The following is a 19,630-nucleotide window of genomic DNA, read 5'->3' on the forward strand; positions in this document are numbered from 1 at the left end:
CATTCACACAATTCATTTCAACTCCTTCGAAGAATCAAGGACTTTGTACTTTACATACTTAACTGAATGTTACTCTCAGTCATTTGCCATAGGCGGTTCTCGACCTACATTTACTATTTTAGTGCTATTCTCAAGTGGGAAGGAATTCAGAAGGGTCTTCGTGCGAAATCTAAGCAGGGAATCTATTTGAAAGACTGACGTCAAGATCGCTTGAAGAATGGACGTTGTTGAATGTCGCTACAGTGTAGATATACACGCTTGTTCGTATTGAAAATTTGTTTTTAGTTGCCTTTGTCAAAACATAATCAAGTTCTAAGCCGCGGTCAACATTCTCAAATATCCTTTATTAAGTGATATATTAATAGTAATGCTGGCATGTTAAGTCGCATCGCGGGACCACGGCTTGACACGCCGACAAGCCGAGACCCTAAGGTGCTTCGCCCCTAAAAGACGGTATTACGTCGATTACCGGGCGCTCAACAAAATCACGTGCAAGGATCTACACATTATGCCACGTATAGATGACGCCTTGGATTCGCTACTGGAGGCCGAGTACTTATTGAGTCTCGATCTGCGTTCGGGATACTGGCAGACACCGATGCATGAGGGCGATAAAGGAAAAAAAACGGCGTTTTCAACACCAGATTGGATTTACGAGGTCAGTGTAATGCCATTCGGCATCTGCAATGCTCAAGCAATATTTGAGCGCATCAATGACACCACTCTGCGTGGCCTGAAGTGAAAGACATGCCTCTGCTATCTGGACAATATTAAAGAGTTTGAGAATTAGGGCCCCAAGGAGCTTGGGGACCCAAGAAGTTTGCGAGCCCCCCAAGTCACTCTTGGGCTCTTGCGCTCGCGTTGTCCCAAGACCCAAAAATCGAAAACTAGCGTGGGTCCCCAAGGCGTCTTGGGTCACCAGCGAGACGACGCAGACGCAGCGCGGGCCACGACGCAGTATAGCCCGCTTGTCGCGTGATTCTAATTTCGCCACGTGGGGCGCCCCGTGCATTTGACCTGACGCAGCTTGCGTTTGACCCAATTCTCAAACTCTGCTGTTCTTCCGAACGCAAGAGCAGCCTGCCCAACGCAGCTTGGGGACCCAGTGTCTTGGTCCCCAATTCTCAAACCCTCTATTGTTGTTTTCTCGTCAACCTTCTCTCAAGACCAATAACGTTTGGACGAAGCTCTGACGTGCCTTGCGAGCGCTGGCCTTCAGCAGAACACGAAATTTGCCATTTTGCCATCTTAGGCCACATTGTGAGTGTGGATGGCATTCATTTTAACGCGGTAGCGTTAGAGAGCTCGTGTCGCAGAAATTCCGCTGTCGGCGTCGGCACCGTTGGTTGTGAGCGAAAAATCATCCGTGAGCGAAAAATCGAGAAAGTAGCAAATAAAATAAACGATAAAATCTTCGGTCCCAATGAGGATCGAACCCGGGCCGTTCGCGTGGCAAGCAGGTGTCTTACCACAAAGCCACGATGTTGCTTGCAGCTGCTTCGGACAAAAACACTACATAAATGTCATGTAGTGAAAGGAGTCTCGACGCATTTTGTTCGGCAGGTGTCACGACGAAAACGAGCCCATACGGTAGGCGCATTCGCGAGGCCATCAAACTACGTCGAAAAACGCCGGGATAGTGCAGCCATCGCCGCTAAATACACACACGAACTTTCAACAGCTCTAAAAATGGACAACTATGTCCATCTAGAGGAAAACATATCAAGCCAACGCAGCAAACGCTAGATAATGTGCTGCCATCTGTGAGGTATTGTGAGAAATATGTCTCGCCTTTTCATGGCTTCCGAGAGGGCCGGCGCGCGGCGTATATCTTGGAGGCCATGCGACTCTTGCTTTAGATCGAAAGCCTGTAAAATTCGCGCGCGTGCGTGCGTGTGTGTGTAACAATACACATTAATAAGTATGCACTTAGTGGTTGAAGTGCGCACTAGGGGCCGGATTTCGCTATCGCGTTCAACTCTTAAAGGCGAAGCTTAAGGGTCCCCCAATTTTTGATCACCGATAACGTTTCGGCGGTTCTTCACTTCCCTCGTCCTGAACGGAACAAATACTTACGCGGTTTCCTTGGCCTCGCTTCCTGTTTTCCCCGATTCATACGAGACTTTGCCTCAATAGCTGCACCTTTCTACAAATTAAGCGCCTCTGGTGTTCCCTTTGACTGGTCTTCCGAATTTAAATCGGCGTTTAGCCATCTGAAAACTAACATCTGAACCAGCACTTCGCAATTTCGATGAAACAGCACCCACACTACTGTACACCGAGGCTAGTGGTCAGGGCATCGATAATATTCTCCTACAACGCGATCAGTCACCATTTGAAAGGGTCATCGAGTGTGCAAGCCACGTGCTGACCAACGCCGAGAAGAATTATATAATCACTGAGCAGGAGTGTCTAGCTGTCATTTGTTCGGTACAGATGTATTGACCTTATCTACTCGGCCGTCATTTTACCATCGTTACAGACCACCATGCCTTATGCTGGCTATCCACACTCAAGAACTTGTCAGGACGCCTTAGCCGCTGGATCACACGTGGGCAATAATACGACTTCACTATTATCTACAAGTGTCGTAAAAAGTACCAGGACGCAGATGCGTTTTCTTGCTGCCCGCGTCCTACGACACCATGCACTGGCTCCGCTACTAACTTCAGCAACGAGCTCTCAGACGGTACTTCCACATATATTTCGTCTTTAGCCGCCATTGACCAGATTTCTCCTGACTACCATGGCTGCATCATATCTCATCAACTCGCTGACTCTTACTGTCAACGCATCATGGACCGCCTTCAGGGAACTTCGCGGCCGCCTAACGCCCGCCTTCGTCGACAGCTGACACAGTTCAAGCTCGACAACCACGTCCTCATAACTATCTCCCTGACGGTTAACGCTGGTTGCCCGTTCTGCCTCGCTCTCTTCTAGTTGATGTCCTTAAGTATTATCACAATGACATGACTGCTGGTCACCTTGGTTTCCAGAAAATGTACGACCGCATCAACGGTCGATTCAACTGGCCTGGCCTATCCGCCAGTGTAGCTAAGTACGTCGCTTCCTGCAACCTTTGCGAGCGCCGAAAGCTCCCTACATCAGCTTAAAGCGGAGAGCTGCAACCACTTCGGTATCCATCGGCACCATTCGAAGTCGCTGGCATTGACCTTTATGGTCGTCATCCCACGACTCCCACTGGTAATCGATGCAGTGACAGCTGTCGACCAGTTGACATGTTATGACATGTTAAGCCGAAACAACCTGCGTGACTTCGTCGTCGGCTTCTCAAGTGGCTGCATTTGTACTTCAAGCCTTATCCTACATCACGGTGCTCCTCGGGCCATCCTGAGCTACCGTGGAAACGCCTTCCTTGCACTAAATGTGATCGCTTCGTCATGTCTCTCATCGCATTAAAGACGTATTAACTGCTACGTCACCTATATACATAGGATGAAGACAGTCACATGTGGGCCGGGCCGCTAGCGAAAAGTCCACGGGCCGTATGCGGCCTACGGGCCGCGTGTTTGAGACCCCTGGTCTACAGTATTGATGCGCGCCTTCCTCCTGAAGCTCTCTGCACCTCACCTGGTGTTGGACTGCCTCTGGGATCGGCCCACTCTATACTAAGCGACGATGCCACGTGTACGTCACCAGATGACACCACAAATGTTGGCGATATGTGACATTGTTGACGATGCCGTGACATTGAGGTCATGTCCGTTTCAGTGCGCCGACGGAGACGCATTCGTTCACTTCCACCCACTTTGAATCACACTTCATGTGATATGCGTAGACTTCCTTATCGATACTAGGGGCGGAATATCTTTTTATTACATCACGATGCGCAGTGTTGATTCCTGACCTTTATTTCAGCCGGCACATTCCAACCGTCAACCTATCGCTTATGAGGGACGACGGCGCTTCTCTGCCGTGTGTCACCGTCAAAAAATACTGAGGCGCTGCGCAAAGCCCATGCCTAGAGCCGCGGCCGCTTATTATGCGACAGTCCGCCCGCACGGCTTTTTTGCTCGAGGCTAAGTTGAGATCGATGCAATACGATAGCGCATGAGTGCAGTCACAGGCTATTATTACATATTCGGCCGTTCTTTAAGCGCCTGAAAAAAATTTTTCAGTGCAGCTTGTACATTTCCACAAAAAATTGGTTCGGTCGTTTCTGAGTGCCCTGTACAACGTAATAAGAGCACTTGGACTTAACAGAGCATTGAAAATTTTGAATAATTGATCTTAGTTTATTAACTAATTAGGTGCAGTATAAAAGTACTTTGACGAACGCGCGATGAACACAAACCATATATTCTTGGTTTGAATGAGTTGCGAATAACCACGTTTTTTTAAATATTTGGTTCTAGTTACGCACAACAGCCTGCATAACCACTCTAGTACGCTATATTGTCCTGCATTTATTATTGCGATAGCAATTATATGAACACTCTGAGCAGATTTTTGCCATCGCCGTCGCCGTGATGTTCCGGATATGTATATATATGTACGTATATAAAAAGAAAAATACACCAGAAGAAAAAAATTTCGAAGCAGCCGACCGGGGATTCGTACCAGTGACCCCACGCTCCGCAGCGCCCTGCGTTAGACAACTCAAACACGCGCCATGCATGCGCCGGCGTAATAACGGCGAGCTATTTATATTCACCATTTACCGCTGGCGAGACGCAGATCTCGGAGGAGCTTGAGCGTGTTTTCTATCAGCAACGCTCCTACATTTTCTTTCAAATTGGAAACTACCCTTGAGACGCGCACGAAAAAGTGGCCCCTTTCTGTGCCCTTTCGTGATGTGAAACGAAAAAAAAAAAAAGAAAACCGGAAACACCATGCGTTAGACGCCACCGTGTGGCAGGAGACGCAGAGGGGTCACTCCACGCGCCGCAGTTTAAAAGAAAAAGAAATATCTAAAAGCGTCTGATTCTCCATTGTCGCCACTTGCAGCGCGTTGCTCAAACACAAAGACGTAACAATTGTGACAATTGTTACTTCACGCTTGTCCTGTGTATACCTGTGCGTTCTTTTCGAGCATCCTTGTTTGTGCTTAAGCGGCGCGCTGAAAGTATAGAGCTGCTTGTCGTTCTTCGTAAGACATTCCAATTTCTTGCTATCGTATTCATTGCTTCAACCTTGCGGCGAAATTGTGACTTTTTACAACGACTTCCATATTTTCCAAATATAGTATTCGACATAGCGTGTATTTTATAGGGACACTAAAGAGAAACAATGAATCGGTTTAGATCGATAAATTGTGCTCTCAGAACTCTAATGTCGCTAATTTCGCCATCATAGGTTTAGTAATGGAGGATAAAATCAAGTTCAAAGTTTCATTTTTAAATTTCGCGCCGACATCTCCCCGCGTGACGTCACAGATTTCAAAGAGTATTTATCGTATTTTGGCGCCATTGGCTCAACAAAATTACCCCAAATTTGGTATGTTAAGTCTATGGCCCCCTGAGAGGACAATGTACTTCGTTTTTACCGATTAGGAACTACGTAGTCCCTATAGTGGGCGCCGTCAAAACATCTGACGTCACGGCGAATGGTGCGGAAACTTCAAGGTGGCGTTCGCCACCCACATTTTCTTTTTGCGCGTATTCTTGCTTAATTAGCGTCTTCTCGCAGCAAGCGTGGTGTTCTTGGTATCGTGAAAGAGTACGTTACTAATATGAGAAAAATCGTTCTGGTCTTTAGTGAACCATTTCTATTCTGAGAAAGAGTAAAGCTCTTTCTCAGAATAGAAAATCTATGCTTGGCGCGCCTAATTATCTTTTACTTTCTGCTATTTGTGCTTACTATTCTCATACTGCCGCATATAGGTGAATGAACCCCGATGTCACCTCATTTCGACTAAGGCCAAACATTGAAAACACACGTCACCGCCGTTTCAGCTGAAACACTGGACGTCAAGCCACACAGCTGACGCATATACCCATAGCGACTATGCCGCGGTCAATACACCAAAGTGTCCTTAATGCTTCTGTTTAATATATTAATGAGAACTAACAGATAATAATGCCAAGGAAAGTATAGGGGTTGTTAATTGTAATAATTGGGTTGTAAATGTGAAGAAAGTAAAGTGGACGAAAAGATACCTTGCCGCCGGCAGGGAGCGAACATGCGACCTTCGAATAACGCGTCCGATGCTCTACCACTGAGCTACGGCGGCGGTCATGCCCCCGTCCACATTATCGGGTATATATGTGGATTTAAACCTAGGAGTGTTAGCGCCATCGCACTCCTAGGTTTAAATCGCACTAACTCTTGTCTTCGGCATTTGTCTTCGGCATTTGCATAGTTGGCCCTGCTTTAAAGGGGTACTGACACAAAAATATTGGCCTCGCGTTTTTTTGCTTCAATGTGTTGCTGGGTGCCTATTAATCATAACACGGTACATCGTTTGCTAACAGATAATTAATTACAGGCACCTCATTACCGAACAGTCTCAGTTTCAGTTTCAATAAGGACAAGCCACCGAGTGCAACTATCACCACCTAGCGGGTGCAGCGCTCGATCACGTCAGCACGCAGAACTGTGACGCACTTCCGCGCGGTTCGCGAGCAGCCGCCGAGAAGTAGGCTTCCGGAGCGAAGGCGGCAAAAAAAAATGGCGGCTATGACTTCACCATAGCTTGTTGCAGCGTGGTCACGTGAGGGAAGTATTGGGGTCACCGAGGGTCACCTTTGAGGGTGTCAGTAGCGCGAGGGTGTCGATCGCTCACGCAAACTTCAAAATTCATTTAAAATACCTTCCAAGCTATATTCGCTGTTGATATTTTGCAGATGATATATGCAGGTTCACGGGAATCGATCCCGCAGGCCAGCTCGGCCGCGAAATTTTGTGTCAGTACCCCTTTAATACTATCGTATTTCTTCTCAAGCGCTATTCTAAATTATTATGTCTTTACTCTGACTACATTTCGGTTCGTTCGTTCTTTCCTGCTCCTCTCCTCAGACAACGCGCTATCCTCGTCCTCAGTACCTACAATCACTGCACTTTAACTTGCCGATTCCACGTACAGCATTGCGCCTGGGCTTCCGCATAATATAAAACCTATTCTGTTCTTGTTTCTCCGTTAGGGATTTTCCCTGTCTACTATGAAAATCTATGCTTTCGAAAGAAGGTGTTGAATATGTGGAGTCGATTTTCGTTCACAGAGTTCCGCTAGCATCTCTCCTCTGTTATTCCTACATTCAGTAATGTGCTCACTGATTGCTTCCCATTTCTGTTGTCTTCATATTTTAGCAGCGAAGCGGTTCAAGGTCGCCGTCATTTTTCTGTCGGAAACAGAAACGATAGTCATCGTAAACCTGCACGCGCTCTCTACATTCTCTTCTTCATCTTCGTCCTCTTCTGCTTCGTTCACAGAACACGTGCGCCTTTCTCCGGCCTGGCCTGTGTAATAACCCTGATTGTTGATAGAACGAGTACAGAGAGAGAAAAAGAAAGAGAGAAATGAAGAGAGATAAACAGAAAAAGAATATATAAAGAAAGCGACAATTTCTTGTCGAAAAAAATTCTTCATGAGGTGGGATTTGAACCCGCGTACCATCGATCTGAACCACTCGGCTATCCAGGCAGGCTAGCAGAGCATAGCATAGCCTTGTATACTAGAGTGTATTGTCACGGGGTCGTGACGTCGACAAAGGTAGCAGTCGGCGTGTTCAGGATTATTTGGCCGAACTTGTGGCCGGGAAACTGAAAGACAAACTACAGCAATACACGCTGTGCACTGATAGCGGCGAACTGGGCGTCGGCCGTCGAAAAACTGGACATCGCTGGGATGCGCCGTCTTTTTTTACGTCACGCATCGAACTTTACAGCCTTATCACTGGTGGTCGCGCAAGCTCTGGAATAATCTCGACTATTCGCGTCATGACAATCTTAACAAAATGATCTACTGCAATCTGAAATCTCAGACATTGTGGCGCGCTTTGCGCAAGGCAGCAGCTGCACGTGCCATGGACCGGTAACAGAAAACACAGAAAGAAAGGAGCTTGTGCGGCAATATCAAGGGGGCGGGAAAGGGAAGTGAGTATGAGAAGGAGAGAAAGGTGGACTGGAGATAGTAAAAAATAGCATAAAAAATGAGACATAGACTATATATATATATATATATATATATATATATAGAGAGAGAGAGAGAGAGAGAGAGAGAGATGTAAATAAATAGAAATAAACAGAGGAAAAAGAGAGAGAGAGAGAAGAGGGAGAAAGGAAAGACAGGGAGGTTAACCAGAAGCAGTCTCCGGTTTGCTACCCTGCACGTGGGAAGGGGAAAGGGGATGTAAAAGAATGAAAGAGAAGAAGAAGAGTTTGTGACGACAGCACGCGACAAAATACTACAACAACAATAAAAAAACAAACAAACAAACAAACAAAACGAAGTCATAACAGCAGTCCAAGTACTACACAGCAACATCAGTCATTTTTCTTCCATCAGTCATTTTCTTCCATCAGTCACAGTTTGACATTTAGTCTGGTTGCTTGGAGAAACCGCAACAACGCCTTCAGAGCGGCTCGTGCTGAAGACCGGGTAGGCCAGGGCCCTAGGATTTTCTTCTCCGTGAGAGGGCGGTTGTCCAGCTGGCCTAGTGCGGCTGAGAGGGCCGCTCTTTCGGAGTTGAAGCGAGTGCACTCACAAAGAAGGTGCGCGACTGTTTCGCTGCACCCGCAGACTTCACATGACGGGCTCTCCGCCATTCCAATAATAAAGGAATATGCATTTGAGAAGGCCACTCCCAGCCATAGACGGACCAGCAAGGTGGAGTCACGTCGTGATAAGCTGGACGGGATGCGTAATTCAAGATCAGGGTCCAAGGTATGCAGCCGTGCACTTGTAAATGTCGATGATTTCCACAAGTTCAACGTTATACGACGAGCTAGCACACGAAGCTCTTTTGCGGCGTCCGATCTTGAGAGGGGAATGGTGATACTGCTGACACCGTCGTGAGCGGATCGGGCAGCTGCGTCCGCTTGGTCATTTCCCTGAATTCCACAGTGACTAGGCAGCCACTGGAATATTACTTGGTGCCCTTTTTCTATTGCTGCATGGTGGATTTGCCTAATTTCCCCGACGAGCTGCTCATGTGAGCCATGACGTAAAGCAGAGGGTAGACTTTGGAGGGCTGCTTTGCTATCGCAGAAGATCGACCACGAAGTAGGTGACTGCTCCATGACAAATTGAAGAGCAGCACGGAGCGCTACTAGTTCAGCAGCTGTAGTTGAGGTTGCGTGATACATTTTGAGCTGTATTGTGGTAGCTCTTGCAGGAATTATTACGGCGGCGGTTGAGCTTGCAGTCATAACTGAACCATCAGTGTAAATATGGGTGTGAGTGATGTACACCTCATGTAAATACAGTAGTGCAGCCTGTTTAAGGGCAACCGATGACATTCTTCTTTTCGTCGTAATTCCAGGTATGGTAAGGCGCACTTCGGGTCGATGTAGGCACCATATAGGTGAGGATGGTCTTGCTGCAGGCGTATAGTTCGATGGCAAAAAAGTACTATGGTCAGCAATAATGCGGCTGAATGTTGTATGCGGTCTTTGTGCAGGTAAAGATGCCAGATGGTGCGAAGGTACCCGGGCAAGGTGTCGAATATGAGCCCTGAGGGTATCAGTGGTTATGTACGTTGACACAGGATGGTCTCCTGCAATGACGATTGTTGCCGCTGTAGACGCACATTTCGGAAGACCGAGGCATGTCCTTAAAGCTTGAGCTTGCAGGCCCTGGAGTGCATTCAAATTTGTTTTGCAGGTATTTCCAATCACAGGAAGACTGTACCTCGCAAAACCGAGAAATAAGGCATTGTAGAGCTGTAGCATAGACCTTACTGATGTGCCCCATGACTTTCCACCCAGAAACTTGAGAAGATGCGCTATGGTAGTCAGCCGTCTCTTCATGTACAAAACGTGTGGCGTCCATGATAAATCGCGGTCGATGATTACGCCTAAAAAACGGTGCTTCCGGTCGTGGGCAACTGCGTGCCCATTGATCGTTATTGTGTACTGCCGCATTGTCTTGCGTGTAAATGCGACAAAGCAGCACTTCTCGGGTGACAGTTCTAGATTTTGATTTTTCAAGTACAACGAGGTCAGCGTAGCTGCCTTTTGTATCCGGGCTCGTATTTGTAGGCGTGTCACTGCAGATGCCCAGATGCAGATGTCGTCTGCATATATAGACACATGGACTGTATTGGGCAAACATTTCGTGAGGCCAAGGAGCACAAGGTTGAATAGTGTCGGGCTTAACACACCACCTTGTGGCACTCCACGTCCTGTCTGATGGTAAGATGTGGCGCCTTCCTCAGTGACCATGAAAAAACTTCTACCAGTCAAATAGCTGCGTATCCACTCGAATGTTCGGCCACCAATTCCGACTTCAGTCAACGCGTCTATTATTGCGCCATGCGTTACATTGTCGTAGGCTCCTTTTATATCGAGGAACAATGCTGCTGTGAGGCGTTTCAGGCGTTTCTGATGTTGGACAAACGTGACTAAGTCAATCACGTTGTCAATAGAGGAGCGCCCACGTCGGAAGCCTGCCATGGAGTCTGGGTAAACGCTGTACCATTCCAGATACCACTCCAAGCGTGTCAGCACCATCCTTTCCATAACCTTCCCAATGCAGCTGGCTAGAGCAATGGGTCGGTATGATGACAGATCTAGCGGCGATTTGCCAGGTTTAAGAAGCGGAACCAAGCGGCTGCACTTCCATTCTGGCGGCACCAAACCCTTCCTCCAGGACTCGTTGTACATACTTAGCAGCATGCGTCGCGCCTTCTCTCCAAGGTTTCCGAGCGCTGAATATGTCACACCGTCAGGCCCCGGAGATGATGAGCGCCTGCAGCTTGCCAGTGCCGCTTCAAGCTCCTCCATTGAGTACATGAGGTCCATGCGGGAGTCCCGGGACGCAGGAGTGGCGCATTGTATAGGTGCACATGTAGCCTGAGTGCCAATTAGTTTCGCGCAGAATTCTTCAGCCACCTCAATCTCTCTTCGACCCTGCTTCAGAGCGAGAGACTTGAAAGGGAAACGCTGATGCGGTAGATCACGAAGTCCGCGAACGGTCCTCCATATTTTAGACAAACGCTGACGTGGATCCAAGGACTCACAGAATAGCTTCCATCTTTTAGATTGAAGTGCGTCAATACGGCGCTGAATCTTCTTTTGCAGCCGTCTTGCCTCTCTGAGGTCGTGTATTGATTTCGTTCGTCTGTACCTTCTTTCCGCGCGTCTGCGAATCGCCCGTAGGCGCTGTAATTCGGCTTCAAATTCATTATAATTCGGAAAAGGCTGAAAGGTGCGCGTAGCCTCTTTTATGGCATTGCGAATTTCATTGTCAAAACCTGTTGGAAGCGTACCTTCACAGGTTTCCTCCATGTGCAGCCGGAACGCCGACCAGTCAGTAGTTCGTCGGAGAGCGGTAGAGGTGCCCTTGGATAGTCCCTTTATCTTCAGATAAGTAGGAAGATGGTCACTTCCATGAGATTCGATATCCGCGAACCATTTTACGTGTCTTTCCAAATGCCAAGAGACCATGGTCAAGTCCAAGCAGCTGCTGTATGTAGTTCCCCGCAGATATGTCGGACTACCATCGTTGAGGCAGCATAGATTGTGCTGTGTCGCAAATAATGCCAATCTTCTTCCCCTAGAATCCATCTTCACGCTGCCCCATAGTGGATGATGGGCATTAAAATCTCCAGTGAGAATCCAGGGACCAGGCGTTGATGTTAACACGTTGTGCAGGCGTTTGAAATCAAAGTGGCTTGAAGGAGAAATATATACTGCAACAAGAGTGAATGTAATCTCCTTCGTTTTCACTGTTAGGCAAACGTACTGGTTGCTATTGTCCGGTGGCACTGGGTGCTCCACGTATGTAAGTTCACATCTAATATACACAACAACCTTGCTTCGTTCACCGCTGGTCGATGACAAGAATGCCTCATAACCAGATATGCGGAGAACGGTCTGAAAGTTCGGTTCACAAATTACGAGAATCGGGAACTGATTCTCGAAGACGAAGGGCCTAAAGTCAGATATTCTGGGTTTGAGGCCACGGGCATTCCATTGAAAAAGAGACGCTTTCTTGACTTCACTGCGGAAACACATCGATGAGTGGGCCATGACTTCAAACGATGGTCTCAAGCACTGAGGTCAGATCATCCAGTACCTGTAGAGCGCTGCGAGCAGCCGGAGTATCCATGTTCGTCAGTAGTAGGCGCATGACATTCGTGAGAGACCTTAGCATGGTGATCACTTGTGAGTCTCTCTCTCGCATCTCGTCACCAGCTGCGACATTAGAGTTCAGTGGGCGAATGCCCTGCTGTGGCTCCGATGCTTGACATGTCTGCGGTAGTGCTGGCCATACCTCACCTGACGAAGCCGCGGCGGCATAACCGCTTTTCGTACGGATGGTCTTGTCTATATTTGGGTTGGTTGGAGGAGGAGGACGCGGAGGGGTGGAAGGAGTCGCTGCAGGACGTGACCTCTCCCTTATGCCAGACGATGACCTTCGTTTACGTGGACGTCGACGCCTTATGGCGGTGGCAGCATCTCTGTGTGATGATCCGTCACGGACCATCTTCCTCAATATCTGCTGCTCCTTCTTTAGCTGCGGGCACTCTTTCGAGGATGCAGCGTGAGGACCCTGGCAATTGGGGCACTTGAGCTCAGTTGCACGGCAAGTGTCAGAGTCGTGTGACTCGGAACACCGTGGGCATACTGTTGAATGTCGACAGACTGCGCTGACGTGTCCGATCTTCTGACATCTTCTGCATTGCAGGGGCTTGGGTATGAAGGGCCGTACCGCATGCCGAAAGAGGCCTACCTTAACATGGGATGGTAGGGAGTCACCTTTGAAGACGAGTCTCACACAATTCGAACTGCCAAGGCGTCGAGTGTGTAGTATGGTAACGCCATCTGTCGCTGGCTGGATCAAAATCGGCAAGTCGCTGTCGATAATTGCTGCGTCAATGTCGTAGACAACCCCAGCGGTGGTGTCGTTGCTCTGTGGAACGACGTAGTGGACGTTAACATCGCCGAGGGTTTTTATTTTCATCAGAGCGTCGAGTGCGCTTCGGTTGTGAACATCAACTGCAAGGACATTTTTTCGCTTATTGATTCTGATATCCTTTATCTCTCCTGGAATGAGAGCTTCCAGAGACATAGAGATGCGTTGCCGATTAAGCCGGTTGAGATTGTCCGTACTTGTATCAGGTACAAATAGAATAGTGTGCGCTGACGGTCTGCGTTGTGGCATCACAGTTGACTTACTTGATGACGACCTTCCGCTGATGTTTCTTCTTTTTGCCTTTCGGTGGGAAACTCTTTCGAAGCCTTCTTCGTCAGAAGTATCATCACTTGAGCACGAGTACAGCACGGTGTCCTCACTGCCGGTTTGACTCTGGGGGCAATTTCTCTTCCTGGCGCCAGCTCCTGCCGACGTCGTGACGTCGCGTCGGCACTCTGCAGGTTCCACTTCCATTGCCGAAGCAACGGGAGTGGTGTCTTCCAGTATAACACGGGAAAAATTGAAAAACTGTAGCGGAACGAAATAGTGTTCTGGCTCAGAACCACTTCGTCTTCTTCTTCAACAGAGGAAAAAAGGACTGAAGAACAGATAGAAGAGAGAAGAAGACAGAAATAATTTAGGAAGAAAGAAAGAGAAAATTTGCAAAACTTAGCAAAACAGGAAAACCCAGCACTACATAGGTGCCCGTCAGCTCCACTGTCTCTTTAGCATTGCTCCTCCAGAGCATGGCTACGCTAAATTTTCATGCATTGAAGTGTCCAATGACTTGGATATGCCGAGTACCGACCTTTTTCATTACCAATGTGGCGACACACTGCGCACAAACCGGCGCAGCCTCCGCCTCGTCACTAGCTAGCCCGGCGTGACACGGCTGCATGTTGTACCACGCCTGCGATAAGGGACAGCGCCACCGCAGCGTCACCGGAGGCTTACGTCACCGATGGTGGCTATAAAAACAAGCTGCCAAGCTCGAAGGTGATCTTTCCTTCGCTACCCGACTGAGCGCAGCGTCGGTATGCTCGACCCGCTGCTGCTACTTCGTTAATAAACAGTCGTTATATTTTATGTTGGGATGCGTCCTTCCATCGACACGTCATCCCACGTCAACGTAGTATACTCACGCAATTTTTTCAAATTGTTCATTGTCATCGCTAGAAGTTGGAGCGCAAGCCACTTTGAGTTTATATCTGTTGCGTCAGTTTCATCACGAGGCTTGGTATTCTTTTACTGGTACTACTTCATCGCAGGTTCATTTTAGAAGTAAATGCGCTGGTACTTCTGACTAACGGGATTAGCTTTTTAGACGAGATAGCTTTAATAAATAAGCTTTAAGCAGCGCAGCGTATGCGGCATTTACTTAGCGAAATTTCATCACCGCGTGGCGGAAGCAGTGTAGCCATAGTCGCACTTGAGCCATTATGCCTAACTTAACTAACGAATCTTTCATAGGTACTATAGAATCATCTAATGTTCCCGAAATATCTTTGTGCACCAAAAAGACCTCGAGCCACATTCTTTCTTATGAGGGGGTCCTCTGTAGCAGAGGACGTGCCCGTTAGTATGTACCGCATGTGATTCCACCTTCTTGTACGCTCATAAAGGTGAATATTATCCAAGTTAACATTTTCTTACTCATACAGTAACTCTGGTTGTCTAGCTTCACTTGACAGGGTCCTTGTGTTGAACGTTCCCAGGTTCAATTTCCAGTAGCGGCCGGCTCGAATCCAGATATATCGCTAGCATCCTCCAGTGCTTTGCAAGTCCGACGGCCTCTGTAGTTAGATGTTCTACAGCTACTAGATTATGAGGACCAGGGTTGAATCGTGAGCTTCTTCTCAGAGTTAGTAGCCAGATACCGCACCAGGGAGACTGTTTCCGGTTCTGGTGAGTCGTATAGAAGTAGCAGAAAGAGTTTATGCCCATCAGGTGCCTCTCCTGTCCACAAGCCACTCACAAAGGAATATAATAATAATAATATCTGGGGTTCAACGTCCCAGCTCACAAAGGAAGGCAATAGCCAATGGTGGTTGCACGCTTCAGCATTTCACTAGCAACACTGACTAAGCAAAAAATAGATACCTCCAGAAAAAAAAAATGTGCTGGACAAAATGAAGCCGCTAATAGGCAGCATGGGGAGGAATGGTGCTAGCGCATCGACCCGCCAACTCTTGAAGTTATGCTTCACACCCGTATCGGCAACCTTACAACACTCATAGCCCTCCTCTCTTGCAAAAGTTCTTCGCAAGAAATAAAAAAAAAGGCGTAAAGGCTGTGGCCTTTAAAGTATATCAAATTCGTATATTATATATACAAGAACTTTTGCAGACGGCATATCTAAATGGAGTTCATAGTTGTTTGTTAAAAGGTAAGCGTTTACAGCGTTAAAACGTACCGTGGTAAGTTTAACACAAGCTATAGTTAATGTTAGCTAGTCCTTTCACAAAATACATCTTCACGTTCTTGAACTTTCTCCAAATAAGAACAGGAACTTATTACGGACTGTAGTAATGTATCATGTGCTTATGTTTGCTTATGGTGTGCCAGCGTCTGGTGAACATTCACGACGGCTGCGCCCGTACTCTCTGTCACGTCAACATTTATTAGAATGCATTTGACCTCAATACATTCAGCGTCGTACAGATAATACGACCGCAATTTGTGTCATGAAATTTTTATTAATCTCACAAACGCCTCTCGCAAGCGTTTATAACAGCAGTGAATGTAGAAACGATGTCTCGCCATCTCTATTTCTGGCTGTCTTCATGTCATCTCTTGGCCGAGGTACGATAAGAGGGCAGACGATATCACAACACTGTGCTTTGTACATCGCCCCTTCGCCCTTTTGTTAATCGAAGTGTCCTTACTTGCTACATCATAAGAAGTGAGGAGAATATCGACTCCACAGAACCCAGCGGTAGCATTTGTAGAATGTGTTGTAGAAAATGCACACGCTGACATCTTTTATTTTATTCGGATATTGCATTACAACGCTGCATTGCGCGAGACACACCAAGTGGCCAATACTTGCAAAATATGGTACGTAAAAATAATTTCAGTTTCTCACTGGCTTGTAAGGCACTTTTTTCATTCTTCTTTGCACGCTGTTTTTGTATATAACTACGTGTTTTGAATCTTGCACAATGATATATTCTCGCGAAATTTAAGGAGGCTGTTCGCCTTGTGCTCAAGCAGTCTGTGATGAAACGTATCCCCCAAATTTGAGAGTTCTATTCTTTGTATGCTTTTGCAATATAGAATACCAGTTTATCGCCTCAGCTCTTTGATTTTGTTTTGTTCTTTGACGTATATACTCCAATGTGCACTGACGAAAGGCTTGTTATTAAGTGGATTAAGTGACGATGATGTGCAACTCGGCACTTGAAAGTTACAGGGCCTACTTATTACATGCAGATCTGGCATGTTTGTTCGTCACAATGATTTTGATCATAAACCTATATGCCATTATCTTAACGACACTACATATGAAATGTATAAAGCATGCATATCTTTTTAGTGGCGGCGACAAACATTTAGAAGTTCTAATGCACATAGAGCGCGTTAAATTTATCATAAACATCCTATTCTAGGCTGATGTTTGCAGTAGGAGGCATTCTTTGTCAATTCCATTAGCATGAAGGAATGTGTACTGATAGGCCTAGTTAATAAACGAAAGACATCTGTGGCCTAACGGGTCCTTCATGGATATTTGCACGAAGTCATGTCTTCAGCAAATAGCGTACAGCAATGAAACGAAACACAAGATAACCATTTAGGGTAAGGCGGGGCAAAATAAGACGCGGGGCAAAACGCGACATTTTTAACGCGATAGCGTTAGAGAGCTCGTATCGCAGAAATTCCGGTGTCGGCGTCGGCACCGTTGGTTGTGAGCGAAAAATCGTCCGTGAGCGAAAAATCGAGACAGACGCAAATAAAACAAACAACAAAAATCTTCGGTTCCACTGAGGATCGAACCCGGGCCGTTCGCGTGACAAGCAGGTGTCCTACCACAAAGCCACCATGTAACTCGCAGCTGCTTCGGAAAAAAACACTACATAAATGCCATGTAGTGGAAGGAGTCTCCTTAACGCATTTTGTTCGGCAGGTGTCACGACGAAAACGAGCCCATTCGGCGATTTGTAGGTGCATAAGCGAGGCCATCAAACTACGTCGAAAAAGGCCGGGATAGTGCAGCCATCGCCGCTAAAAACACACACGAACTTTCAAACAGCTCTAAAGATGGACAACTATGTCCATCTAGCGGAAAACATTTCAAGCCAACGCCAGTTTCTAGAGGAGGCGTTGATCAAGAAAACAGCAAACGCTAGGTAATGTGCTGCCATCTGTGAGGCATTGTGAGAAATATGTCTCAACCCTTTATGGCCTTCGAGATGGCGGACGCGCGGCGCATATCTTGGAGGCTATGCGACTCGTGCTTTAGATCAAAAACTTGTACCATTCGCGCGCGCGCGCGTGTGTGTGTGTGTCTGTGTGCGTGTGTGTGTAACAATACAAATTAATAAGTATGCACTTAGTGGTTGAAGTGCGCACTAGGGGCCGGATTTCGCTATCGCGTTCAACTCTTAAAGGCGAAGCTTAAGGGTCCCCCAATTTTTTACTTTGCCGCCCTCTACAGCTAATACAAAAAGTACCTTTTCTTTGTTTCTCTATTTCAGCGATAGGTGCCAGTAGTTTTTGGCGTTTTTTGTGTAAAAGTTGATACAGTAAAACCTCGGTGATACGAATCTCGCGGGGTTACCAAAAATATTCGTATCATCCGAAATTCGTATCACCAGAAAACAGGGAAAATTAATATGCGACAAGCGACAAAAGAATGCTTGCATATGTTTTCATTTATTGTTTCTCAGGGACACAGCAACGTCATGAACAGTTCTGAATGATTGCCAGCATTGTTTTTAGATGTCAACGATCTTATTTGTACTTGTAAATATGCGGCGCGTGCGCGCGTGTGTAAATAATTAAACAGGTGTGCTGTGACCCGTGACAGCTAGTAGCCCCTTCCAAATCTGAGTGCGCTTTTTTGCATGACACTAAAGTGCTGCGGCGAAAATGACTTATGGAGCGCTTTGCACGAGTTTGAACGACAGAAAATTTTAGGACCGCTGTCCTTTGTTGTTGTTGATTTCTTATCGCGGCGCTATTTCGTATGTTTTTCGAGAGATTTACGGCCGTGCCCGCACAATCGGGAGGTTTGCTCAAAAATCGTGAATCTCCTGTGGAAGTCGAAGAGTTAGCAGGTGTGTTGCTAGGCCAAGCTCCTTCGCGAAGACATGGCTTGCATCTACGTGGCAGGCACGTGTAAACAAAGTACAGTGACGCCATAGGGGGGGCAGGGGGGGGGGGCGTCCGCCCCCCAGTCCCCTAAGAAGAGGGGGGCGCAAAGCCTGCCCCATATATTGACTTAACAGGGGGGGGGCGCCGCGATAAACCTCCCCCCCCCCCCCCCCCGAAGGGGAACCCTGCGCACGCCTATGAGTGACGCTGGCTCGAGCACAACACCACGCGTCGACGCGTTAAAAAAAGAAAGAGAGAGAGAGCGCGCGCTACTTTAGCGTCACCTGTAATCTAAACACGAAGGTACATGAAGGCGCATTGAGACCTCCAAGATTCGCGCGCAGTCTCGGATGTCTCGGAAGTTACGACACGCCGCTGATGGCCTGTTCTGACGAAATGGTGGCGCGGCGCGCAAGACCGCGCGTGATTGGCTTGTCTCCCACGACAGCACGGGCAGCATACGTTCGTACTTGCGCGGTAGCGTACGTTCGTATCAACAGCACCGGGTGAAAATCGGTTCGTAACAACCGTACTCCATTACATTGCAGGCTAATGGGCCTTGGCCGGGACCACAGAAAAATTCGTATCACCCCGAAATTCGTACGAGCCGTGATCGTATCACCGAGGTTCTACTGTAATTGCTCACAGCGCTCGCACGGGAAAAATTGCGTGGCTGATGTCAGTGTGTTCGTGACCCGCCAAAAAGGGGCGAAATTCTGCTCGGCCAAATTTTCGGATCCGTGCATGAAGCTACTCCGGCGTCATACAACAACGTAAGTATTTATATTGTTACTTAATACTACTAGCTACATTCCACCAAAAGTTTAGTTCAATTGGTGCCGTGGGCCAAAGGGCAAAATATTTTTAATTCGAGCATGTGAGAGGGGTAAACCTCGACAAAAGGGCATTGAATTGCCCCAGAGTGTCCCTTACAAAAATCCCATATATGGACTTATATAAAAAAAGCCATATATGGGTATATTAAAAATTGGGCAGATATGGACTTATATGGCCATATAAGGCCATATATGGCCTTATATGGCCATATAAGTCCATATCTGCCCAATTTTTAATATACCCATATATGGGCTCTCATATATGGCCTTATATGGCCATATAAGTCCATATCTGCCCAATTTTTAATATACCCATATATGGGATCCCTATATAATGTCATATATGGCCATATCTGGCGAATTTTTATATGCCCATATATCAGCTTTTTATATTTTGGGTCGTAATCGTAAAATAACAGCGGAAAAGACGATGGACGAACAC

This window comes from Rhipicephalus sanguineus, chromosome 7 (genome assembly GCF_013339695.2).
Source record: "Rhipicephalus sanguineus isolate Rsan-2018 chromosome 7, BIME_Rsan_1.4, whole genome shotgun sequence".
NCBI classification, from domain to species: domain Eukaryota; kingdom Metazoa; phylum Arthropoda; class Arachnida; order Ixodida; family Ixodidae; genus Rhipicephalus; species Rhipicephalus sanguineus.